Genomic DNA, 24,685 nt, shown 5'->3' with positions numbered 1-24,685 from the left:
AAGAACTTCAGAAGTGACCAGCCATGCAAAAAACTAGGACTCAAATACATGGGTCCCTTCCCAGTCAAGAGACTAATCAACGACATGACAGTAGAACCTACGCCAAGTGCATCCAACCTTTCACTTTAGCCTGTTAAAGAAAGCTCCCCCCCACAATGAGTGGCACCCAGAGAAAGGCATTCCACATCCTACCCTGATTGATGGCCAAGTCCACTATGAGGTGGAAGAAATTTTAGACTCTAAATGGAGAAACAAAAAACTCTACTACCTAATCAGGTGGAAAGACTTTGACGAATGTTTCAGGGAGTGGGCCGAACACTCCCATGTGAACGCTCCTCGCCTTACAACTAACTTCCACAAGAAATACCCCGACAAGCCAGGGCCAGGGGGGTAAAGGGGGGCCTTTGAGGGGGGGCAAAATGTCAGGTCTGTTACCCACAGTTCCTCCATCTTTGTGAACTTTGCAATCATCGTCTGTGTGTGTGTGTAGTTTTACACATAGGCTATCCAGCTCCTGGGAAGACTGCACTCTTATCTAAGATGGCTCACCACAGCGGCCTTGGGACAGCTCCTTCCTATTCTCCCACTTACTATGCCCAGCTGGTTGGGCACTGAGGGTGGGGGCTTACAGAGAGGGACTGAAACTTTGTAGCAAGCATTCCATACGTCATTGTCAACAAGAGCCCTATGTACAGCCAGACGCTTTTATTGCTTCTGTGTAATCTATGGACATATATACGTTGTAGTTATGATTTCTCATTAAAAAAACCTTGACTCAAGAGAGCTTGGATTTCTTGCTGCAAGGGGGGAGTCAGCTCCAATGTATCCTGTTCTCCATAGACTGAATTTTGGCAGGGTCCATCTTAAGCCCTTGACTGGAAATGCGATAACCTAGGTAATCCAACTCCTCCTTGTGGAATTCACATTTTGACAATTTTACTGGTAACTTGTGCTTTATTAAGGCGTTCAACACTTTATGGACTGGTTCAACATGTGACTTTTTATCCACCGAATAAATAAGCACGTCATCTAGGTACACCACCACCCCTTTGTACAGGAATTCGTGCAAGACTTCATGGATGAGTGTCATGTACACGGCTGGGGAGCCCTTGAGGCCAAAAGGCACGACCAGGTATTCAAACTGTCCTAAGGGTGTGTTGAATGCGGTTTTCCACTTGTCTCCCTCCCTTATCCTTACTCGGAAGTAGGCATCTTTCAAGTCCAACTTTGAAAATGTTTTGCCTTGGGCCACTACGCTGAGTAGGTCTCGAATTAAGGGGAGCAGGTAGGCGTTTGACATTGACACTGCATTAATGCCTCGGAAGTCTGTGCACAATCTCAGGCCTCCATCCTTCTTTTTGACAAATAGGATGGGGGCAGCATGCGGGGGAGCTAGCTGGTCGAATTTTGTTTATAGTGTATGGCCTATGGACTGTTAAGCTTGAATGAACTGAACTGAAGCTGCTAGCTATCAGTAGCTACTAGCCATGGTGACTAAAGGGCACCTCCACGTTCAGAGGCAATGATCCTCTGAATTCCAGTATCAGGATGCAACTTCAGGGGAATGTGAGCTCTATATCATGTTGTTGGTCCTCCATAGCAACTGGTTGGCCATCGGGTGAGACAGGATCCTGGACTAGATGGACCAATGGTTTGATTCAGCAGGGCTCTTCTTATATTCTTATCTGATATTAAACTGGTGGTAATTACACTACCACTTCTAGGTATTTTACAGGGACAAGTTGTGAATAATAAAGGCATTTTCTTAAACTATGTGACATTTGTACATGACTTTCTGTTCAAAGTTGTGCTTAAGAACTTGCCCTAAAAATCACTTGTTTTCAGTGGTATTTCTACAGTGCCAAATATGAATTTGCATGTATCCACTGATGGACTCAGTGCTGTCAGACATTTTGGATGCAGCAAAGGTCAAAAAAGACATATTCAGAAAGTTGGCATGCTAAGTGAAAGGCTAACAGCTGAAGGAATTTTAAGAGTTGAACAGCTAAATGTGCCTTTCAGATCAGTGTGAGGATAGAATGAACATAAGCATCCAAAAGATCCCTTGGCTGTGAAGGAAGGAGGAAAGAATGTCATACTTGCCATCTCAAAAAGCTTTTGAATAATAAAATAATGCAACAGGAATGTTAAGAGAAGTGGAAATTTCATGATATGGCCATTGATTTCCACTCTAGAGTGAGAGTAGATGTTGCTGTAAGCCCTTAGAAAAGGTCAAGGGTTTGGCATACATCCACACTCAATTCACTGAAGGCCCTACAATGGTCTCTTATGGGATAAAGGGGATGCTGTTATAGAGGATCAATAGAACTTTCAGACTCAGCTACAGCTCTCTTGAACTTAGGACTTCGCTAAACACTACAGCTTCAGTTGCAACAGCAGCACAAATCTCCAATCTAATGTATTGATGTAGCTGAATTCACCTTCAGCTTATGGAAGACCACTGGCCAGGAGAGATTGGTGCACAGATGGTGGCTGCTCTTAGATGCTTCTCTATATTTCCTGTTTGGAATGCCACAAAAGCAGATAAAACTGAGAGCCAAAACAGATGAGATGCCTGACGCATGGAGGACACGCGTCAGTTTCATGAAAGGTTCCATGGGAAGCATAGTCAGAAAGAACTTCTGCCAGGGAGAAGAGGGAAAGAATCCCTCTTCTCCATGGCAGAGGTTTTTTCTCTAGGCATCTTGTCTAGTCCGCTCATCTCCCTCTCACCACTGCCAGCTCCCCTTGCTCTGCTAGAAGTACTCTGTAGCCAGCATGCTCAGCTCCCTCTGGCTGCCAAGTGCATTTAAGGGAGCAAGGGGAGCATGCTGCCCAGGGATGCTTGTGAGGGCAAGAGGGACAATGAGATATGATGCTCACATTCCTCTTCTTAATCAGTGAGCATCATAAAGAATCATATACCTTGTCTAGCTTTTGCAGAGGTATAATTTTTGCAATTGTATGTATATTGTGGCTAACATAGTTTTCTACTTTTCTACTTTGTGCCATCTGAGTTGTTATAGTGCCACTCCTTCCCATCAATAACACTTCTGGAATCTTGAGAACGCTATGTGAAATGCAGCCTCCAGAAAAGCTATTGGATTTTGTTGGCAGAGTGCCTAAGCAGCAGTTGGGACATAACTGATTAACAGTAACAAAAACTTTATTTATTGAACTAATACACTGAATAAGAAAAAAGCAGAAAATAAACTTACTGAGTTGATAGCTGAGTGTGTGCAAAGAGTTCTGGAAGAAAATACCTTAAAATAGCATTCTGCAGACAGACAAGAAAAAGCCTCTTTAGAAAGAAGGTATTTCCCCTGCAGTCCTAGCTAGCTACAGCTTCCTGCCCCATTCAGGAACTTTTCTTCTTTGTACACAAGACATTTCTATACTCAACAGTTATCTCATCCATGCTGAAAACCTGTTTTAGTTTTGTTTCTGCTTTACACCAATAAACCCATTACTTTCACACTATTTTCTTTTTCCTTGTGTAATTTTTTTCTTGAAGATTATATTTATCAAAGTTATTAGTGTGCCACACTTATATATTGTGCGCAAGTATAAATGAGGTACATAATGGTCTTTTAAAAAGGATCAACACAATTTACAATGATAACAGAAACAAACCAAAATGAAAAGCAGAATCCCCAGGAGCCAGCACTAGGCTCCTCCCATGTGTTCTGGGATTTTTCATGTTATCCAATAGACATAGGAAGAAGTCATGCTGCAGCATCTTCTATATTGCAAACATAATGTAAAAACTTTTTAAATTGTGCTCACTATACTTTCCAAACTCCAGGAGTGGACTGGAAACTTAACAGCCCAGAGGAAAGCCAAGTTGTTGCCCCTGTGGTGTTGTGAGCCAGAATTACAGGGGTCACTCAGTTCAGAACCAGTCAGCAGTGCCAATGATGTGTGCTGCCTCACACATGGCCCCCAACCAGCAGAGGAGGCAACTGGTGAGCTGACAGTGATTATCATTATATCTGAAGGTCCCAAGCCAAGTGTCTCCTGCTGAACTTAGCTTGTGGCTATGAACTTCCCCAGTAAGTTAAATGGCCAGTTCATGCCCTGTCAAGTTCCTTCAGCCTGTCCTCATATATTTTTCAGTTTGGTATAGTAGTTAAGAGTGAAAAGTCTCCAGTCTGGAGAATCGGATTTGATTCTGCACTCCTCCCCTTGAAGCCAGCCGAGTCCTTGAGTCAGTCACAGCTCTCTCAGAACTCTCTCAGCCCCACCCACCTCACAGGGTGATTGTCGAGAGGATAATAATAACAACATTCTTTGTAAACCACAGTGAGTGGGTGTTAAGTTCTATTGAAGGGCAGTATATAAATTGAATGTTGTTGTTGTAGTTGTTATTTATTTTGAATTGTAACAAATCATTTTTATGTCCATCTTGCAGCCTTGAGCTAGATGTATTGGCCTGGTACAGATGACCTTCCTGTGTGATGATGACTCACCACACTGGGAGGGACAGTGGGCAAGATTGTGCTGTTTCTGCCCCCTGCCTTTGCCTGATTATCTGCGAAGTGTAACCACACAGAGGAAGTTACTGATCATGGGGAGGGAGTGTGTGTTTGGCCACTTCCTCCATGTGCAGGCAACTAGGCACTCATGCAGAGAAAGGTGATGGGACCAATGTGCTCATGTACACTCTCTTCTCAAATCGGGAGTTATGTGTGTAGGAGGGAGTTGTCTGTACTTGGCTATTGTGTCTGGGTGAAAGAAGGAGTAGAGCAGGGGACTTATGGCAACTGTGCACAGCATTAACTCATCCAAGCAGCTCCCACACTCCTTTCTGCAGTATTTGACCAATTATATGGCTGGAGGCGGGGTGGGGAGTCAGCACGTCCAATGGTTGATGGCTCCAATTTTTTCCATGCTACAAAGAAGGGGGCTGGAAGCAGACTGGACATTCAAATATGCATAAATGATGGCATCTGATAACATATAAATTGTGTATTTAAACTGTATAATTGCATATACAAAACAAACAAATTGACCAAACCTACAGCAGACAACAGAATAAAAACTATGGTTGTTGTGGGTTTTCCGGGCTGTATTGTGACTGGCATCTTCAGAGGTGTAGCACCAAAAGACAGGGATCTCTCAGTGTCAAACTGTGGAGGAAATGTTTGCAGGTGATTTAAATCTACTCAGAAGGGTGGGTTGGGTTGTGTCATCCTGTAAGGGTTTCCCAGGGTGTGAAATGCTAATGGAGTGCTAATGCTCCACTGTATCCTGAGGAGGTTTTTTTGCATATGGCTGGGTGCTTGATATGCTAATCTTCTCTGCAGGGCTATTGTGGGTTGTAGAGTCTTTTGTTAGCCTGGTGTTTTTCAGAACTGGAAGCCGTGCTCTATTCATTCTTAAAGTCTCTTCTTTCCTGTTGAAGTTTTGCTTATGCTTGTGAATTTCAATGGCTTCCCTGTGCAATCTGACAAAGTAGTTGGAAGTGTTGTCCAGTATTTTAGTGTCCTGGAATAAGATACTGTGTCCTGTTTGAGTTAGGCTATGTTCAGCCACTGCTGATTTTTCAGGTTGGCCAAGTCTGCAGTGTCTTTCATGTTCTTTTATTCTTGTCTGGATGTTGCGCTGTGTGGTCCCAATGTAAACTTGTCCACAGCTGCAGGGTATGTGGTATACTCCTGCAGAGGTGAGAGGGTCTCTCCTGTCTCTTGCTGATCATAGCATCTGTTGTATTTCAGTGCTACACCTCTGAAGATGCCAGTCACAGATGCTGGCACAGATGCTTGGCAGGAACTACAATGCCAAGACCACGGCAATACAGCCCGGAAAACCCACAACAACCATCGTTCTCTGGCCGTGAAAGCCTTCGACAGAATAAAAACTGTTAACAAAATATAAAAAGACACAAATAGGCAACAATTGCTTATCCTTAGCTGTTGTGTCTATATGTAAAGTCGTCACAAGCTGTCGAGCCGTCAAGTCACAAATGACTTATGGCAACCCCAGCAAGGGGCTTTCAAGGCAAATGAGAAGCAGAGGTGGTTTGCCATTGCATTCCTCTGCAGAATCTTCCTCGGTGGCTTCTCATCCAAGTACCAATCCTGCTTAGCTTCCAAGATCTGACTATACCATGATGCCTTCCCTCCCACATAACAAGCTGCTTTTGTAAAGCCAATCCTATTTCATACCTCTACAGTAATATCATGAATTGAGCCTCTTAGGTTTATTCTTAAAATATCAAAAATGGGACAAAATAAATACAGTTGAATTCAGCTTCCCAGTTCTTCTTCATTTCTTCTTCATTTGTCAATGTATACAAATAGGTCCAAACATTCAATGTACACAAATAGGTCCAAACATGAAACTGCCTGATACATCATTGTAACTTAATGCTGTTCATCCAGACTGTCAGTGGCACTGCAGGCTCTCAGTCCCCCCCCCCTTCTTGCTGGTTACCTGAGGTTGGCCAGTTACCTGAGGTTTGCCAGTTACCTGAGGTTTTGTTAACCTGAAATGAGAGTGATGAACCTGGAACATTCTTCATGCTAACCATGTGCTGAGCTATACCCCCTTTCCTCTTTCACTCTGACACACACATACACAAACACAGTCCCTCACACTCATATTCTCTACACACACAATCATTTCCTCCTCACTCACACATAAAGAAATAGTCTTATACAGTACCACAATACTCCCCTGAAGGCTGAATATTGAAAGAAACAGTTGTGTGTGGACCACTCTAAGAAACTTTGCTAGTCTTATATAAGAGCTTTTTCGCACCATTAAAATTCCTCTGCAGCTTTGCTAACACAAGAACTTCTAAAATCACCTTGACATTTCCATTTAGACAAAATACAAATGGGAAGATTTCTTAATGAAAATCATATTTTGAGTACCAACCTCTCTGATCCTTAAGTATTTTCTTAGTATAATACATCTCTGAAAAGAAGAGGTAATATTCTTTTAGGATTAATCCTTTTAAGATTAAACTAATTTGCTGAAAGTGGTTGCCTCTCATCATGTCCTGCTTGTATTTCCATAGTGTATCAGGCCATCCACAGCTAGAGCACTAGATTATGTGGATGCTTAGTCAGATCTATAATTATTGTGTTCTTAATTATTTTAAAGAAACGTTTATTTTAATAGAAAGGCAGGATATAAATATGCTAATATGGCCCTCCCAAATGGCAGGCCAGACTGCTGGGTCCGGGGGCTGAGTTTGCCACCCTGGAAGGGGAAAAGGCAGTTTGCATCTTCCCGGGCATCTGAGGGCCAAGCTACACATGACGAATGACACTTGAACAGCAAGTGGATTGAGTGGAGGGCAAGTGAACAGGGAGAAATACACTTGCTGTTCAAGTGTCATTCGTCATGTGTAGCTTGGCCCTGAGTATTGGCCAGGGGGCGGAGCCAAAGGCTTAAAAGGCCGCCTCCGCTCCTCCGGCCTCCAGGCATCTCCTCGTGCTTGGGCTGAGAGGAGTGCGCTTGGCTTGCTCCTCTCAGGACAGCGTGTGGTAATGGCTGAGGGCTGATTGTGTGGAGATGACATCTGAGTGGCAGAGGAGATCAATGGCGGGCAGCGAGGCGGTAGTGGCTGGTACCCTTCAAGGCGGAAGGTTCCACAGTGTGCCACCTTCAATGAGTGCCTTCATGGTGAGTGGACGCAGCTTCCATGCTGTGCAGCCTTCAGTAAGTGCCTGAGGCTGTGATGCCACATTTGTGGTGAGTAGCTGCAGCTTCTGTGCCACATTGTAGTGAGTGGGATGTGGCCCCGTGGCTCCCCTTCCAGAGCTGCAGCTCAGCCCTGGCCGCTTCAGCCCACGTTGAGTTTGCGTGGTTTGAGCGGTTGTGGGGCTTGAGGATTGTCGAATTTGCCTCTGCAGGTGCAGTGGCAGCAGTCTGGGCTGTTTTGGCTGCTCTTGTCACAGAGGCAGCAAGGAGTTTTTTTAAAAAAGGAAAGCAAAAGAGGGCATGAGAGACTGAAGAGGGCACACAGGGACACTACCTGCTTTGGCCAATAAGGGGGGGGGGCTAATTGTAGCATGATTGTTCCTGCGGCCTAGTTGCAGCTTAGCATGAAGGTCTTCAGCCTTTGGGGGGGGGCTACTTCTGTTTAGTTGGGCAAGTCTTGCCCCTGCCTGCCCCAGCTTCATCTATTACTTCTCTCTCCCTATGGCAATTCTTCCTCCTTGCTGGTTACCCCCACCATTCCTTTTTTGATAGGGCGCTTTTGGGTTCCCTGGTGGGGGCAACTTGGCAATTTTGGGGCCAGAGGCACATTGGGTTTACACCCAGCATAGTGTGCCCAGTGGGGGACTCTGCAGGTCTGTTAGGGGGCAATCACTGGGCCAAACACTGATCCATTTGGGGTTCTGGGCTGCCACTTGGCTTAAGGGGCTTGTATTACATCATGCCAGGCAAGGGGAATGACCCATCCAAGGGCAAACAGCTGGCAAAGCGCCCTCCTACCAAGAGGCCATCCCCAGTGTTATCCTTTTCTGAGGATGAGGAGGTGGCTTTGGGTAGGCAGGAAATCCTGAATCGTTTTGCAGCCTTGGAACAGGCTAAGGGCAGCACCACAGTAGCATCCAGTATGGCAAAGAGGGCACGACCTGCCATGTTAGCTTCTAGTGCAACCTTTCAGTATGAAGTAATAAAGCAACTTTCTGCCCTTGAAGGAACGAGGAAAGCAGATGAGGGAGAGCAGAGTGCAGCCATTCTGGCAACGGAAGGAGCAATGACAGAGCTCGATGGCCAGGTGGAGCAAGGATGGTCAACTGAATCCAGCCAGGTGGTGGTGGCAGTGCAGGCTGCCGAAGGGGATGGTAAGTAGACATAGAACCGATCCAAAAAAAAAAATTCTGATTCAGCCGTTCGTGGATCTGGGCTGCTGCCGAACGTAGGCCACCGATTCTAAACGATCAACTCTCGTTTCCGGTCCGCAATCGGGAATCGGGGAGGCCAGCGCCCAGGGCAACTGTAGTCAGGCTCTTGCGCGCATGCGCGCACGCGCTCCTGAGTCCCCCCCACCCATGCAGCAAGCCGGCTGTCCCAGTGCGCTGCGGAGCTGGCAGCAGCGCGAGTGGCTCGGAGGCTGCCTGCGCCGTTCATCTGCCCCGCAAGACAAGGGGTGGCCGGCTTGCCCGCGCGCCCCTTGTCCTGGGGAAAGGCGAACAGCGCAGGTGGCCTCCCAGCCACCCACACTGCCTTTTGCCTTTCACCAGGACAAGGGGCGGCTGGCTTGCCCGCGCGCCCCTTGTCCTGGGGAAAGGCGAACGGCGCAGGTGGCCTCCCAGCCACCCGCACTGCATTTTGCCTTTTGCCTTTCCCCAGAACAAGGGGCAGCCGGCTTGCCCACACGGCCCTTGTCCTGGGGAAAGGCGAACGGCGCAGGCGGCCTCCCAGCCACCCGCACTGCCTTTTGCCTTTCACCAGGACAAGGGGCGGCTGGCTTGCCTGCGCGCCCCTTGTCCTGGGGAAAGGCGAACGGCGCAGGTGGTCTCCCATCCTCCCGCACTGCCTTTTGCCTTTCCTTTGTGCCCACCCCCTTCCCCCTCCCTCCCCTGGGTTGCTGCTCTGTGGTTGGAAGGAAGCCTGCTAATCAAGGAAAGCTGGGCTTCCATTCGTGTTTCGAGGGCGACAGAAGGAGGGCAAACACAGCTCATTTCCCTGACTCCATTGCCCCGGGAATAAATTACTAGCACCCGAGTGTCTGCAATTCCGAACAGAAACTGACCCATCCGATCAAGTCCCGAACAAGCAAACTCCTGACCGCTGGATCAGTTGCCATGTACAGAACCGATTAGCTGAGTCACGATGGCGAAAATGCCAAAATTGGGGTTTTTTTGAAATCGTAATTCAGATCGTGCCCATCTCTAATGGCAAGTTAAATACACCATCATGGGCAGGCTCCTGGCCTTAGGGCCATGGGGGCCATGGGGGCAGGCCTCTGTGCCCATCCCCCCAACACCAGCACACTCATCACACATACCTTCTAGCTCCTCCCACTTCCAAGGAATGCCTGAGGCTTGTCTGCCTTGGTTTCAATCAGCCTGGTCAGGGCTGAACGGTGACGTGGCCAGCACCTCGACAGCCATGGGCACCACAGGGCCATTTGTGTGGTATGATGGAGAGGTTCAACCCTCCATGGGGCAGCTTGCTCCCTGGGGTTACTATCCCTGGAGACTTGCCACGCCAAGAGCTTTGGGCTATGGATCAGTCCCCTTTGGGGCCTTGCCTTTGGGGGACACTGCAATGTTCCTAGGTGATCATTTAATGCCAGTTACCAGGGGAAAGATCCTCAAAGGTGAGTATGTAGACTTCTTCAATCTCCTCTTCAGGGAACTGGGGAAAAAAGGAGAAGGAAGACCTTGACAACCATGAAAAGGAGTGGTTAAAATGTAGAAGGGTTGATCATAATTGGTTTAATTGGCTCCCTGGCATCTTAATCTATGCGGGGGTGATTGCCAGGGCTCAGCCTTGGTATGCAGCCCCACTATTTCAGTACATAGACATTATATGTAGGGGCTATATGGACTTCGTTGGAGCAGCTTGGCTGCAATACTATGAAGAATTCCATATGCACGCAGCCCTTAATCCATTGTTGCAGTGGGACAAGATTCATCCGCAACTATGGTTGCAAGTCATGTCCCTGGCCAAACTGAACCTGGGGGACCACTCTGACAGTGGCTACTTAGTGTAGAAGAACCAAAATGTTCAGGGTAGCCCACGGGTCAGCCGGTTCAACCCTGGCTTCTTTGTTGGGGCTATAGCTCTCAAGGGGTTTGCTCCAGAAAATCATGCAGCTTTAAGCAGCAATGCCCCATTTGTGGAGGCCCACACCTGCTTATGACCTGCCCTCATCAGTCATGGCGGGGAGGCAGGCGAGGGGGTGGGGGTTCCCAGTCTTCGACTGGCACTCCAATCTCATCCCTACAAACCTTGATAGGCATTTCTGATGACCAAACAAAGACCTCCAGCGTTGCTCTATGGGACCTCAGTTTATAAAAAGCACTGGGCTCCCAGTTCTGGTTTCACTTTCAGCGAGCAGTGGAGTGGGAGAGAGCTGTTGCTTGCTACTCGCTAGCCTTTAGGGAGAGAGACAGAGAGAGTTTAACTGAGCTTGGATTTTGGGGATAGGCATCTATCTCCTCTGGTTCCAGGGCTGCTGCCTGGCTCTGGGGCCAAGCTCAGTGGGCACCTCGGCTGAGGGCTCAAATTAGAGCCTGATCTGTACAGGTCTGTGGGAGTGGTGGGCTAGGGCTCTAGTCCCTCCCTCCCTCTGGTGCCAGGGCTGCTGCCAGGCCCTGGGGCCAAGCTTGGTGGGCACCTTGGCTGAGGGCTCACATTAGTGCCTGATCTGTTCAGGTCTGTGGGAGTGGTGGGCTAGGGCTCTAGTCCCTCCCTCCCTCTGGTGCCAGGGCCGCCGCCAGGCCCTGTTGCCAAGCTCAGTGGGCACCTTGGCTGAGGGCTCACATTAGTGCCTGATCTGTTCAGGTCTGTGGGAGTGGTGGGCTAGGGTTCTAGTCCCTCCCTCCCTCTGGTGCCAGGGCTGCTGCCAGGCCCTGGGGCCAAGCTCAGTGGGCACATCGGCTGAGGTTTCCAAATGACATCTCCTCTCCCTCCCATCCTTTCTGGCGAGGCAGGAAGGTGGGTGCTGTCGGCTGCTGCCTCACTGTTCCTCAGTGGGACCCTTGGGTAAGGACCCACGGTTGCTGGGGGATCAGACCTCTGTCCGAATGACATGTCCTCTCCCTCCCACACTGGGAATACCAGTGCGCTACTCTTTGGACTGGCAGGCAGACACATGGGGGGTGCCACTGGTGAGAGGCCAGACCCCCACCCCCTAAGGGGGAGGTGGCTCACCGCCACCTCCCCGTACCCGCCAGGCCCAGCAGCCGCCCTCAGAACCCACCTTCTGTACACTGGGCCAACGTCAATCGGTGGCTGTAATTGTATCAAGTGGGAGTTTCCTGGCGGTCTTGGATTGGAGAGGGTATAACTCCAATGATTCCTTTTGCAATCTTGTCCAAACTTGGGTGATGGCTGTAGGAGAGGCTGCAAAACACTCCTCAGGAATATGGGCTCTCTAAGTGCAATGGGGGCCCTTCTGCGCCCCATGAACTGTGAACCGCAAACCAGTTCGGCAATGGAAAATGTTTGTTGCAGTTCGCGACCTTGGGATTGTCGTCGGCACCGAACCACGAACCACAGAGTCGTTAATTTTGTTTGGTTTGTTCCCATGTCTATTCTTTTTTTTTAATAAATTTTTTTATTGGATGGTTAACATACACATAATATTACTACATTTTAATTATTCCCCACATGCCTACTATATGCTTCCCAACCCCTCCACTACCCCTTTTCTTTATTGATTTCCAACCGCACTACAACCCCCCATTTCTTATTGCTATTTCTGTCTCCTAGTTGTCATTTTAATGTTATTGGTAAAGATGGAAATTTAGATTATAGCTTATCTTATTTAATAACTTTCAAAAGACCATAATTGTCCTTTAACATCCCATCTTTTCTCTAGATATTTTCTTAATTTCCTCCAATCCTCGAAAAATTCCTTTGGATCTTGATCTTTCAATTTCCTCGTTAATTTGTCCATTTCCGCCATGTACAACAATTTTTGTATCCACTCTTTGATCTCTGGTATTTCTTCTTTCTTCCAGTATTGTGCATACAAAGTTCTTGCTGCTGTTATCATATAGTACAATAATACCCTGTCTTCTCTATTAATGTCCTCTAAATGCAAAGACAACAATAACATTTCTGGATTCTTAACAACATTATTTTGGAGTATTAAAGACATTTCAGCACACATTTTAGACCAGAAATCTCTAGCCTTGCCACAAGTCCACCACATATGAAATAGAGAACCTTCGTGCTCCTTACATTTCCAACCCTTGTTGGATAGCTGTTTGTTAGCATTGGCTAGCTTTTTTTGGTGTTAAATACCATCTATATATCATTTTATAGCCATTCTCTTTGATACTGGTACATGATGAAATTTTTAAAGTATTTTTCCACAGTTGCTCCCATGCTTCCATCATTATCTCATTATTACAATTTATCGCCCATTTTACCATTTGAACTTTAACTGTCTCATCTTCTGTATGCCATTTTAGCAATAGCTTATACATTTTAGAAATTATTTTATTATTGTCTCCCAGTAAAAGTTCTTCTAACTCTGAATTTTTATCCCTAATACCTGTCTTCCTTTGATCTGATTCAAATAAGTCTTTAATTTGTCGGTATTGTAACCAGCCATACTTAAATGATATTTCCTCGTTTGGTCTAAGTTTGAGTTCATTATTTTCAGTTTTTATTAATTCTTTATAGGTCAAACCATTCATCTCCCTTATATTCCAAATTCGGATTAATCACCTCCGCTGGAACAATCCACATTGGTTTCTCTTGATCTATAAACTTTTTATATTTTGACCAGGTTAGAAATAAGTTTCTTCTCAAATAATGGTGCTGAAACATTGCATCCATTTTGTGTTTGCCATACCATAGATATGCGTGCCATCCAAAAAGTTTTGTTATAACCTTCCAGCATTAACAGTTTATGATTAGATAGAGACACCCATTCTTTCAGCCATACTAAGCATATTGCTTCATGGTACAAACGGAGATCTGGTAATAGCATACCTCCTCTTTCTTTGGCATCACAGAGCCCTTTCATTTTGACTCTGGGTTTTCTTCCTGCCCACACAAATTCTGATATCTTCCTCTGCCATTTTTCAAATTGTTTTTTATCTTTAACAATTGGTATCGTTTGCATCAAGAACATAACTCTGAGCAATACATTCATTTTGATTGTAGCAATTCGACCTAACCATGATAAATTCAATTTATTCCATTTTAACATATCTCTTTCGATTTGTATCCAGAGCTTTTCTTAATTATTCTTAAATAGATCAATATTTTTGGCTGTCAGCTCTATTCCCAGATATTTTGTTTTTTGTAACACCTCGCAGTTCATTACTACCATCAGTTCTTGTTGTCTCTTCTTAGCCATATTTTTTGTTATTATTTTCGACTCCTTTTTATTTATATAAAAACCTGCCAAATCTCCAAACTCTTTAATCTTATCAAGCAGTCTTGGCAGAATTTGTACTGGGTCTTCCACTATAAACATCACATCATCAGCAAATGCTCTTAACTCATATATGTGATACGATAAGTATAAAATGGACGCAATGTTTCAGCACCACTATTTGAGAAGAAATTTATTGTTGACTTGGCTAAAGAACAAAAAATTTATAGACCAGAAGAAACCACTTTGGATTGTACCAGCTGAGGTGATCAACCCAAACTTAGAATATAAAGGAAAAGAATGGCTTACTCTCAAAGACTTGACAGAAATAACAGATAATGAGTTGAACCTTAAACCAAATGAGGAGTTGCCATTCAAATATGGTTGGTTGCAATATAGACAAATCAAAGACTTATTTGATTAAGAACAAAGAAAAACAGGCTTTAGAACCAAGAATTCAGAGCTAGAAGAATTACTGTTGGGAGATAATAAAATAATTTCTAAAATGTCAAATTGTTATTGAAGTGGTTTACAGAAGATGAGACAGTCAAGGTGCAAATGGTAAAGTGGGCTCTAAATTGTAATAATGAAATAACGATGGAAGCATGGGAACAATTATGGAAAAATACTTTAAAAATTTCAACATGTACCAGTATTAGAGAGAATGGCTATAAAATGTTATATAGATGGTATTTAACACCGAAAAAATTAGCCATAGCCAACAAACAGCTATCTAATAAGTGTTGGAAATGTAAGGAGCATGAAGGTTCTCTATTTCATATGTGGTGGACTTGTCGTAAGGCTAGAGACTTTTGGACCAAAATATGTACTGAGATGTCTTTGATACTTCGTTATAATGTTGCAAAAAATCCAGAAATGTTGTTATTATCATTGCATTTGGAAGATGTTAATAGAAATGATAAGATATTGATATATTATATGATATCAGCAGCTAGAATAATATATGCTCAGTATTGGAAGAGAGAAGAAATACCTGAAATTGAAGAATGGACAAGGAAATTGTTGTACATGGCTGAAATGGATAAACTAACAAGAAATTTGAAGGAGCAAGATCCAGAAGTATTCTTGGAAGATTGGAAAAAGTTGAAAAAAATATATGGAAAAGAAATGGGATGTTAAGGGACAATTATGGTCTTTCGAGGGGTTCTAAAGAAATTAAGTAAAATAAGATATAATTAATATCTTTACTAATAATAAGAAAAGAACAACTTTAGCATAGAAATAAGGTATCATTAATAACGAGGGGTTGGAGTGCTGTTGAAAGTCACTATCGAAAAGGGGGAGGGGAGGGGAGGGGGAAATATACACAGGGGAATAGAAATGGAATGTATTTGTATTTGAAATTGATTATATATTGACCCATCCAATAAAAATCTATTATAAAAAAAAAGCAAATGCTCTTAACTTATATGAAAACCCCTTAGATTTTATTCCTTTTATGTTCTCGTCTTCTCTTATCTACCTTAATAATATTTCTAAGACCATAACAAATAGTAGCAGCGATAGTGGACAACCTTGTCTTGTTCCTTTTTTTATTTCAAATTTCTCTGTCAGGTCATCATTGACACAAATTGTCGCTCTTTGATTCTTATAGATCACCTTTATTGCCTCTATGAATTCTTTGCCTAAATCCATCTTTTCCATCAATGCAAACATAAAATCCCAATTCAAGTTGTCGAAGGCTTTCTCTGCATCCGCAAAAAAAACCCTCAACTTCTTTATCTGGACCCTTGTCATAGTACCCAATGGCGTTTATAACCACCCTCAGATTGTCCTTTATTTGTCTATTTGGCAGAAACCCAGCCTGATCTTCTCCTACAAAGTCCATTAACCATATTTTAAGTCTATCTGCTAGTATTCTTGCAAATATTTTGTAGTCATTATTGGTCTATAATTTTTAATGTCGGTTAAATCCTGTGTCTCCTTTGGTATCAAGGCAATATTTGCTTCATTCCACGTATCTGGAAGACCTTCTCCTTTCAATATATCATTCATTACAACTCGTAATACTGGCACAAGGTCTTCCTTCATTGCTTTATAAAACTTCTCTGTGATTCCATCCGGTCCGGGTGCTTTACCTATCTTTGCCACATCTATAGCTTGCTTGATTTGTTCTTCTGTTATTGGAGCATTTAGCTTCTCCTTCATATTGATTGGTATAGTTGGTAATTCTAATCCCTGTAGATATATGGTCTATATTCTCTAGGGCTATTGTTTTCCTTTGAAATAATTTTGCATAATATTTGTAAAAAGCTCGTTTAATTGTTTGCTGGTCTTTTAATTCTTTCCCTTCTTCAATTATTCTACTAATTATTTTCTTTTCTCTTTTTTTCTTCAGTTGCCAGGCTGGATACTTTCCAGGCTTGTTGGCTCCTTCAAATGATTTTTGCTGCAGTGGCCTCAATTTCCATTCTAATTGTTTGTTTCCTATTGCTCTTATTTGCTCCTGTAATACTTTAATTTCTTGTATTATTGATTTTTCCCTGGTTTCTTCTTTAGTTCCTGCTCTTTATTATGTAATTTCTCTTGTATCTCTTGACATTTTTCCTGCTTCCTTTTTTATCTCTATTGTTTAATGTAATTAATATTCCTCTTATCACTGCTTTATATGTGTCCCATGTCTATTCTTAAGTGCCTTTTGTCGGCCTATCCAAGACACCATGATTCCTGTTTTTTGTTGAATGGTTTCCAGTTTGGTTTTAGAATCCCATTTCAAGGCCCGCAGGCCCCCTTCATATCTTCCAATTTGCATTCAGTTGTGGGCATGGAGAAAGTGGTCTGGAATAAGATAGCCAAGGAGTGTGCTGAGGGGCATGTTTTGGCTCCTTTTCCTGCCCCTCCCGTTCCCTGTTGGCGAGTTTCCCCCTTAGAAGTAGTGCCAAAAAAGGCCACAGGTGAATTCCGGCTCATCCACCATTTGTCCTAACCCAAAGGGGGGTCAGTGAATGATGCCATGCCATCTCCTCCCCTCTTCTTTTGTTACAGCTCTAGATAAAACACCAGGAGCATGTCATGATTGGTTTCTATATGTGTGGGTGTGTTTGATTATAAATTGTTTACAATTGACCACTGATGAAGGCATTAGGGCCAAAACGCGTCTGGTTGGGGTTTTTTACTGTACCTTGGTCTATTTGTGTTGGTCATTGCACTGTACCATCATCTGTACCTTGAGATGTTTTAGTAAGTTTTAGCATATACGTGTAGCCTGCCATTCAAAACTTATGTTTTAAACTTGTTTTTAATCTACACTTGTGCGCGTCTATAATAAATACTTTCTATATATATATATTTAGGTTGTTGCTTGACCCCATTTCTGTTCCCCGGAACCAGGCTTATGCCTGATTAGTGCCCTATGGCACTATGTAACCAAACAGGGAGGTGGAAGGGCCACTTTTCCACCATATTGATGGCTCCCCATTGATGAAATATCAATTTGGGGCGATTACTGGAAAGGCACTTGGTGAATTGGGTTTGGCTGCTATGAAATTTGGGACCCACTCCTTTAGAATTGGGGCTGCATCCACAACAGCTGCAATGGGTTATCCTGGGCCAGCCATACAAAAAATGGGGCATTGGTGGTCTGCTGCCTTCTGGTCATATGTACTTCCCTTGGATGGTTTTGCAAACACGTATTGATTTTCATTTCTTTTCAGATGCTGTGGCTCACTGCGGAAGGATGAGTGTCCTTATATGCGGCCACAGTATGGTCTTTTGGGCAGCCCATCAGGCAAAGAAGATACAGATCGGGTCTCAGCTTGGCCTCAGCCAGTGGGCCATGGTTGAATGGCAGGGTTGGTGGGGTTTGAGATGGCCAGGTCTGCTACCCCTGCTTTTCAATGGGAGAAGTGGTCCACAGCCTGATATCCTGGTCATCCATCTTGGTGGTAACGATCTAGGCCTGATGAAGGGTAAGGCCCTCTCCTTACAGGCAGTTGCCAACTTGCAATTTATTGGCAAGTGATGGCCCGGCTTCCGTGCAGAGTGGTGAGAAGCCTGGGACTCAGTGGGGATTGAAAGTGTGAGGCATAAGGCCAACAGAGCCCTGAAAAAGGCTCTAGGGGAAGGTTTGGGAATTTATTTGCCACTTCCTAATATTAGGGCCGAGGTGGCTGACCTCTGTCAAAGTGATGAGGTCCACCTGTCGGTGACAGGTAATAACATATTCCTGGATGATTTGTGGCAAGGGCTCAAGTTGGCCATAAGCCACCTGTGGGGTGCAAGGACATAAGCAGAGGCTTGGCCCTAGCGGTGGCAGGGTAGGATAAAAATGAGCAGGCCAGTGACCTCCTTGGCATATTCTCATTGGCCGCAAATGGGGGTCTGTCAGGAGTGGCTGGTGAGGCTGTATGGCTGCCAGTTGTGATGGCAGACTGCCTGGTGGGACCCCTGGACAAGGCTGCCCCAGACTCCACAGCTGCTGGGTGTTGGAGCTTTAAAGGGGAACCACTTACCTGGCTGGCAGGTCCGAGCTATCCTTTGGATGGAACACTCTTGGGGTAGCAGGGGCTCACCCAGACAGGTGAAGGCAGAGGTCCAGTGGGGACCCCAGGGCTTGACCTGTACCACAGTTAGATCCTTTGCCACAATGACAGGTTATGCTGTGTTATAATCAATAAAATGGCCCTTATTTATATCCAAACCTGGTCTTTGCCTTTTATTTTGACTGGGGGGGGAGGGAGTAAACAATTTTCCTTGCCTAGACACAACAGCAGTCCTTAAAATGTTACTTATCTCCTGAAGCAAGCAAACTGGAACAAAACTGGTTGAATGCTGTTTTTCTCCAGTCTGCTTGGTTGCCAGGTGCAGCACAAAAGAAGGCCAGTATTTATGCTCTGTTGTCAGGACAAGGGAGAAAGAAGCTGACTGAGAGAGCGCCTTCTTTGTTTTACTCCTGTGGGGGTGGCAAAGCAATAATAGTGTTATTAATAATTCAACAAGTTTTCCTACACTGTTTAGTATCTGGCTTTCTCTCTCCTTGTTTCTGAATCTCATTTTACTTTTCCTGTATGAACACTTGAATAGAAAGACACAGCATTCCTTTCTCCCCATTGTATCATCTTTGCAACTATAGAACCATAGGGAGGGAAATCACTGGGAAAAGGGTTTCTGAGCACAGTGAACCTTTAGAAAGAAAAGTGGAGCATCAACAATTAACCAGCAGGTATCATGATCAGACATGTGTAGAATAAAAGTAAGTTACAGAGGTTTTTTATAAAAAAAAAAGCCTAAGCACTATAGAAGCAAACTTGTTTTCTGTGTTTTCAATATTAAGCTGTATAGTTCAACATTAAGAATATTGTCATGAAAAAGTTAAGAAGTGCTTGTTCTATTCATTTTTTTAAAAACAAATAAATCTATATTATCATACAGACAAGACTCACTGGACAATATTCACTGGAAAAGACAATAACGCTAGGAAAATTTGAAGCCAATAGGAAAAGAGAAAAATTCAGTATGACAGGTTTGCAACCTATATGTGAATGAAAGGATGTTTGGGAGGTTATTAATTCAAAGGGTCACCATAAGCTGGAAGGTATTTGATTGCACATAACACACACAATTTATCATAACTTCATTAACTTGTTTATAACCCTCATATACACAGCCATACAATTAACAGCTCTCGATTCATTTGTGTAACTACAAGACAATTGCAGCTCTGAAAATGACCAATCAATTTTTGCTTATGTGACTCAGAGCGGGGGTGAGGGGACATGTATGGGTTGGAGGTCTTCATGAAATAATTCATTCTCTCTGTATCTCCAAAAATGCAGGTCAGAAAGGAGCCAACAAGAGTTATAGTGTCTTATGTGTCAATATCTCCAGAGGAACAAACAGTGCAGAAGTTTGGGTTGAGTGCAGAATGGGCTCAAGAACATCTGAAATGGGAGAGTTCATTTCTGATGCCCTCCCACTCCAGAGTTTGAAAGTAGCATCACCTGACGTCCATGTTATTATTACCTTAATAGGATGACTATAGAGTATACTGAAGGCAATCTGTATATGCAAGAAAGACTTAATAGTAAGCAATAGAAACTAGAGTTGTTGAATTAAGCCATAGCGTAGCCTGTTTTGTTTTTGACTTGCCATCATTGCCCTCCCCTGCCCCTGCTTGGATCCAAGGCAGATTTCCAAAGATGGAGCATTTTGGGAAGCTTTGCTCATTGCAGCACTTTTTCTGCTCTCCTGCAGACATAAAGGCTGAAGCATTCCTAGTCCCTTTTGTATTTGGGGCAGGAAATATTCTCAAAGCTTTTGTACTGCTGCAGGCAAAGTGCATTAGTAGCAGGTAGGCAGAAACTCTTCAAGCAATTAGAAGTAGCTCTCCACCCTTCCAGTAATCCCTTTTTTATCCTCCATTTAAAGCTACTGCAGCAACTCTTTTCTTTCCCTTTTGTGAGAAGGAGAAGAAGGCGCATGGCTTTGGATTCAAAAGCAACAGAACCAATACCCTTTCTCATCCATCCTTCCCCTTTCTTTTTCACATGCACTCATAAACTTCCTTCCTCTGGTCAAGAAAGGAGTGTGCTGTTGACATCCCCCCTGCATCAAAGTTCCTATTTTCTTCTTCCAGAGAAAACAGAGTTATCTGTGTATCTGTCAGTCCTAGGGTGTCAGTCCCTGGTAGTTAAATCCCCAAGTCCCTCACAGCAAGCAAGCAGGTGCATTGGTTGAAGAAACTTTATTTAGAGATCTATTCAGTTCAGGTATGCACTCATAGGTAGAAGTTGGCAGAAGTAATTAGTCAAAAAATAGGACTACTGATAGAGGGGGACGTTCTCCCACCCCCTTTGCATTCAGGCATGAAAACCCAAAAGTTACATGGGAACAAAGCAGTTTAGTCTCTCTAGACAAAGTACAGAGTGGAATAATTCCTTTCTGCGAAAAGATAGATCTCAGTACACAGCTGCAGCTTCGGCCCAAAGCCACTCAGAAGCTGAAGTGCATATTTCTTAGAGATAATAAAGAGGCCACTGGCTCCTTTAGAAATTATTATTAGTAATCTAGACATCTTCAGATGACTTATATAAAATGTATAAGATACAGAAGTGAACTCTGGCATTATATCAGTATGAGTTTAAGATGTAGTGTAAGATGCACAACACAATGATGGCATTGATGCTAATATCACTCTCAGTATAAAATGTATAATACCATAATGGCATGGATGCTTGCAGAACACAATAATGGTGTACAATACAACCATGGCATGGATGCAGAATACAACAATGGCATGGATCCTTGCAGAACACATGACAGTATCCCCCCTCACCCACCCACCTGCAGTTACAATTTGTGGTTGTTTGCTTTGGGGGAAAAAAGCAGATGGAAGATTTCCCCACCTAAGCATTGCAGACCTCCTCTGAAAGCTGTAATTTTTCTACTAGCTGTTATTTAGTATGAAAAATGGCTCTACCCATTGATCTGCCATTTTGTGACTGGTAGCACCCAAGACTTTATGGAAAATCTTAATCCCTAGAAACATAATGTTTACTCTCCCCTGGTTTTAAAGATAACTGAACATACATACATCTGAGAGATTGCTGCATACATCAATATACAACATACTGAGCTTCATTAATACTTATTAGGGGTATGCTTTGAGAAAAAAAATCATTACAATTTCAGATCTGGGATTGTGAGGGGGAATTTTTACTGTGATTGCTGATATTCAGGTAGGACATTACCGGTTCATCCATCCATGTGGGTTTTTTTGTGTTTCAGACCATTATTTTCAATGGGTAATGTATTTGAGAATATGAACCAAATATTTATAAAGACAATTGAAACAAATTTGCACAGAACATAATTGTTCCTCTAATCTTTTAATTTTTTTTATTAGTGTCAAATAGAAAAAAAATAAAAAGAAAACAGAAGAAAAAGAAGGAAGAAAACAGTGCTGGCTACAAAAACATTATTGGCAAACCTATATATACCTATCTATAAAATATTTCCAAATATCTAAAAATAGATCCATATGCAATTGCCTTCTATATGTTGTATGTTCAAATGTTGATAAGTTTATACGGTCTTCAATCCAGTGAATTACAGGAAGTGGACTTTTGTCTTTCTAGTGTTGAAGTTTAAGTCTTTTAGCAACTGTAAGGGCATGGAAGATTCATTTCCATTGACTACTGGTTAGATTCCAAGAGACAGACAAGTAGTTTAATAGTCTATTAACATCCTCAAAAATAAATGAGTTTTCTAATGCAAGATTAATATGATTAATAACTTCCTCCCAAAAGAGTCAAATGACTAAACATGTCCAAAGAATATGCTTAAGAGATGCATTTCGTGAATTACAGTACCAACAGTGCTTAAACCTTTAGTAAAAAGATTCTGTGTTGTCCAATATACCTTAAAGATCACTTTTTACTGTGTAAGTCACAGCTTATTATCCATAATAGCAACATGTATATGGCTTAAAGCCTTATCCCATTGCTTTAGCGAAATTGGATGCTGGAGATCATTATTCCTTTCATCTCTAAGGCTCTTTGTATCATAGTTATTAACCGGCCTCAAATATTTATATACAAATGTTGTATATTTCATTTACTGTATTGGTTCAATAAGAATCTCCCAAAGTGGGGGAGATTCTGAAGCACTGAAAGCTGCTTTGCACACCAACAAATGTAGCAATTATAAATATTGCCATTTGGCAGAGGTTAGCAAGTCATATTTAGACCTCAGTTGGAAAAATGAAAAGAACTCATCATCATTAGTTATCAACTGATCTAAAGTAAAAATTGTCTGTCTAAGCCTTCCATGAGAAAGATTTCTTCTCAAATTTTAAATCTAGATTTGACCATAATGTTAGTTTAGCATGTTCCTGCTCTTTGATTTTTGTACTTCTATCTGCTTACAACCAAAACTTCCTGCAAACTGTAAAAGATCCTACATTGTGCCCTATTGCACAGATCTTGAGTCACTGCCTGATGGCTCTTGTCAAATGACTGGAAACAAACAAATTGAAACTGATCCCAGACAAGTACTGGTTCATCAGACCCTATTGCAAAGCAAGTTTGGTAAAGTATGGCTGGTGCTGGACACCAATGGCGATGGGCAACCAGGACAACCTTTGTACTTCTTCCCCCCACATCCAGTCTTCCTCCTTGTTCCAACTCTCATGGTGCTATAATCTCAGGGCTTCAGCCCTGAGGCTGGGTTGAAGCAGAGCCCTATCCCAACACCACAAATAAGAATTGAAGGGGGGGGGGGAAGGAGACAGAAGAGTGAGCCCTCAGCTGAGCAAACCCAATAAACTTGGTCCCAGAACCTGACTGCAGCCCTGAAATGGGGGGGAGGGGGGCAACGCCCTTTAAAAGTTAGAATGTTTATAAAGTTACAATGTTCTGAATGTTTATTATGTAACTATTTAAATTGTAACTTTACAATTTTATAACATTACAATTATGTACTGTATAAGAATGAAGTTTGTAAGTAGAAATTTTGGTAAAAAATAATCTATTTTCCTTTTTAAAAAAATTCCTAGGCTAGCCCACCACCCCACAATCCAATAAGAATTGAAATCAAAAAAAAAAGGAGACAGAAGAGTGAGCCCTCAAGGAGCCTAATAAGCTTGCACCCAGAGCCTGACTGCAGCTCTGGAACTGGGTTGGGGAACAGCCCTAGGCTATCCCACTGCCCTACAAGCAAATAAGAATTGAAAGTAATAAAAGGAGAAACAAGAGTGAGCCCTCAGCTGAAGAAACCCAATAAACTTGCACTCAGATCCTGACTGCAGCTCTGAGACTGGGTTGTGGCACAGTCCTAGGCTAGCCCCCCCTCCCCCCCAAGCAAATAAGAATTGAAAGAAAAAAAGATAAAAACAAGAATGAGTCCTCAGCTAAGGAAACACAATAAGTTTGCTGCTACCCAGAGCCTTGCTGCAACACAAGCCCCAAGCTCCCTCTGGCACAATCCGAAAAAAACTCCCACAACAAGCAGTTCCTCCAAGCCAGTAATCAGCTGGAAAGTGAAACTGCTGCTCCGCACTGTGTCTTATATACTAAATGCTCACATAGAGAATAATGGGAGCTCTCTGGTTGGCAGCCAGAGCTGCCTATCAAGGTTTTCAGGGTAAGATTGGTGTGTTTCAAGGGCAGCAGAAGGTCTGTAGGTGGCTCCTATGTTGCCTAGGGAATTGATTGCTCAAGGCTGGGATGTCTGCTTTCGTAAACCAATGGACTGACGGACTGGCCAAAGTTCATCACATCCATGAAAAAAGGTGCATTCTAGAACCTGCAGGCTTGCGAACACTGAACACTGAACCATGTAAAATTTTGGGCCATTTATTGGTCCATGTCCAACTCTAGTTTCCAATACATACTAGTATAGTCTACTGTGGTATCACAAGAAAGCATATCCTATTAATTTGATAGGAAAATGAAAACCCATCTAGACTAAAGTACCATTGAGGTTTGATACTCCAAAGGCTAATATAAGCCAGAAAATTTTACATTCCACATGTATGTGCTGCCAGACCATTCTCTTTTTATTTATACAACACAGCTTTCTGTTTCCTTAGTCTTCCATAAAGTCTTAGATTAACTTTTAAGCATTATTGAGGCTACTCTGGAATACTGGCTAGAGACATGAAACAGATTGACTGTAAATATTACCATCTCCCATTTT

The sequence above is a fragment of the Eublepharis macularius genome, chromosome 2, assembly GCF_028583425.1.
Source record: "Eublepharis macularius isolate TG4126 chromosome 2, MPM_Emac_v1.0, whole genome shotgun sequence".
NCBI lineage: Eukaryota > Metazoa > Chordata > Lepidosauria > Squamata > Eublepharidae > Eublepharis > Eublepharis macularius.
The sequence above is the reverse complement of the archived record's forward strand: the minus strand, read 5'-3'. Positions refer to the sequence as shown.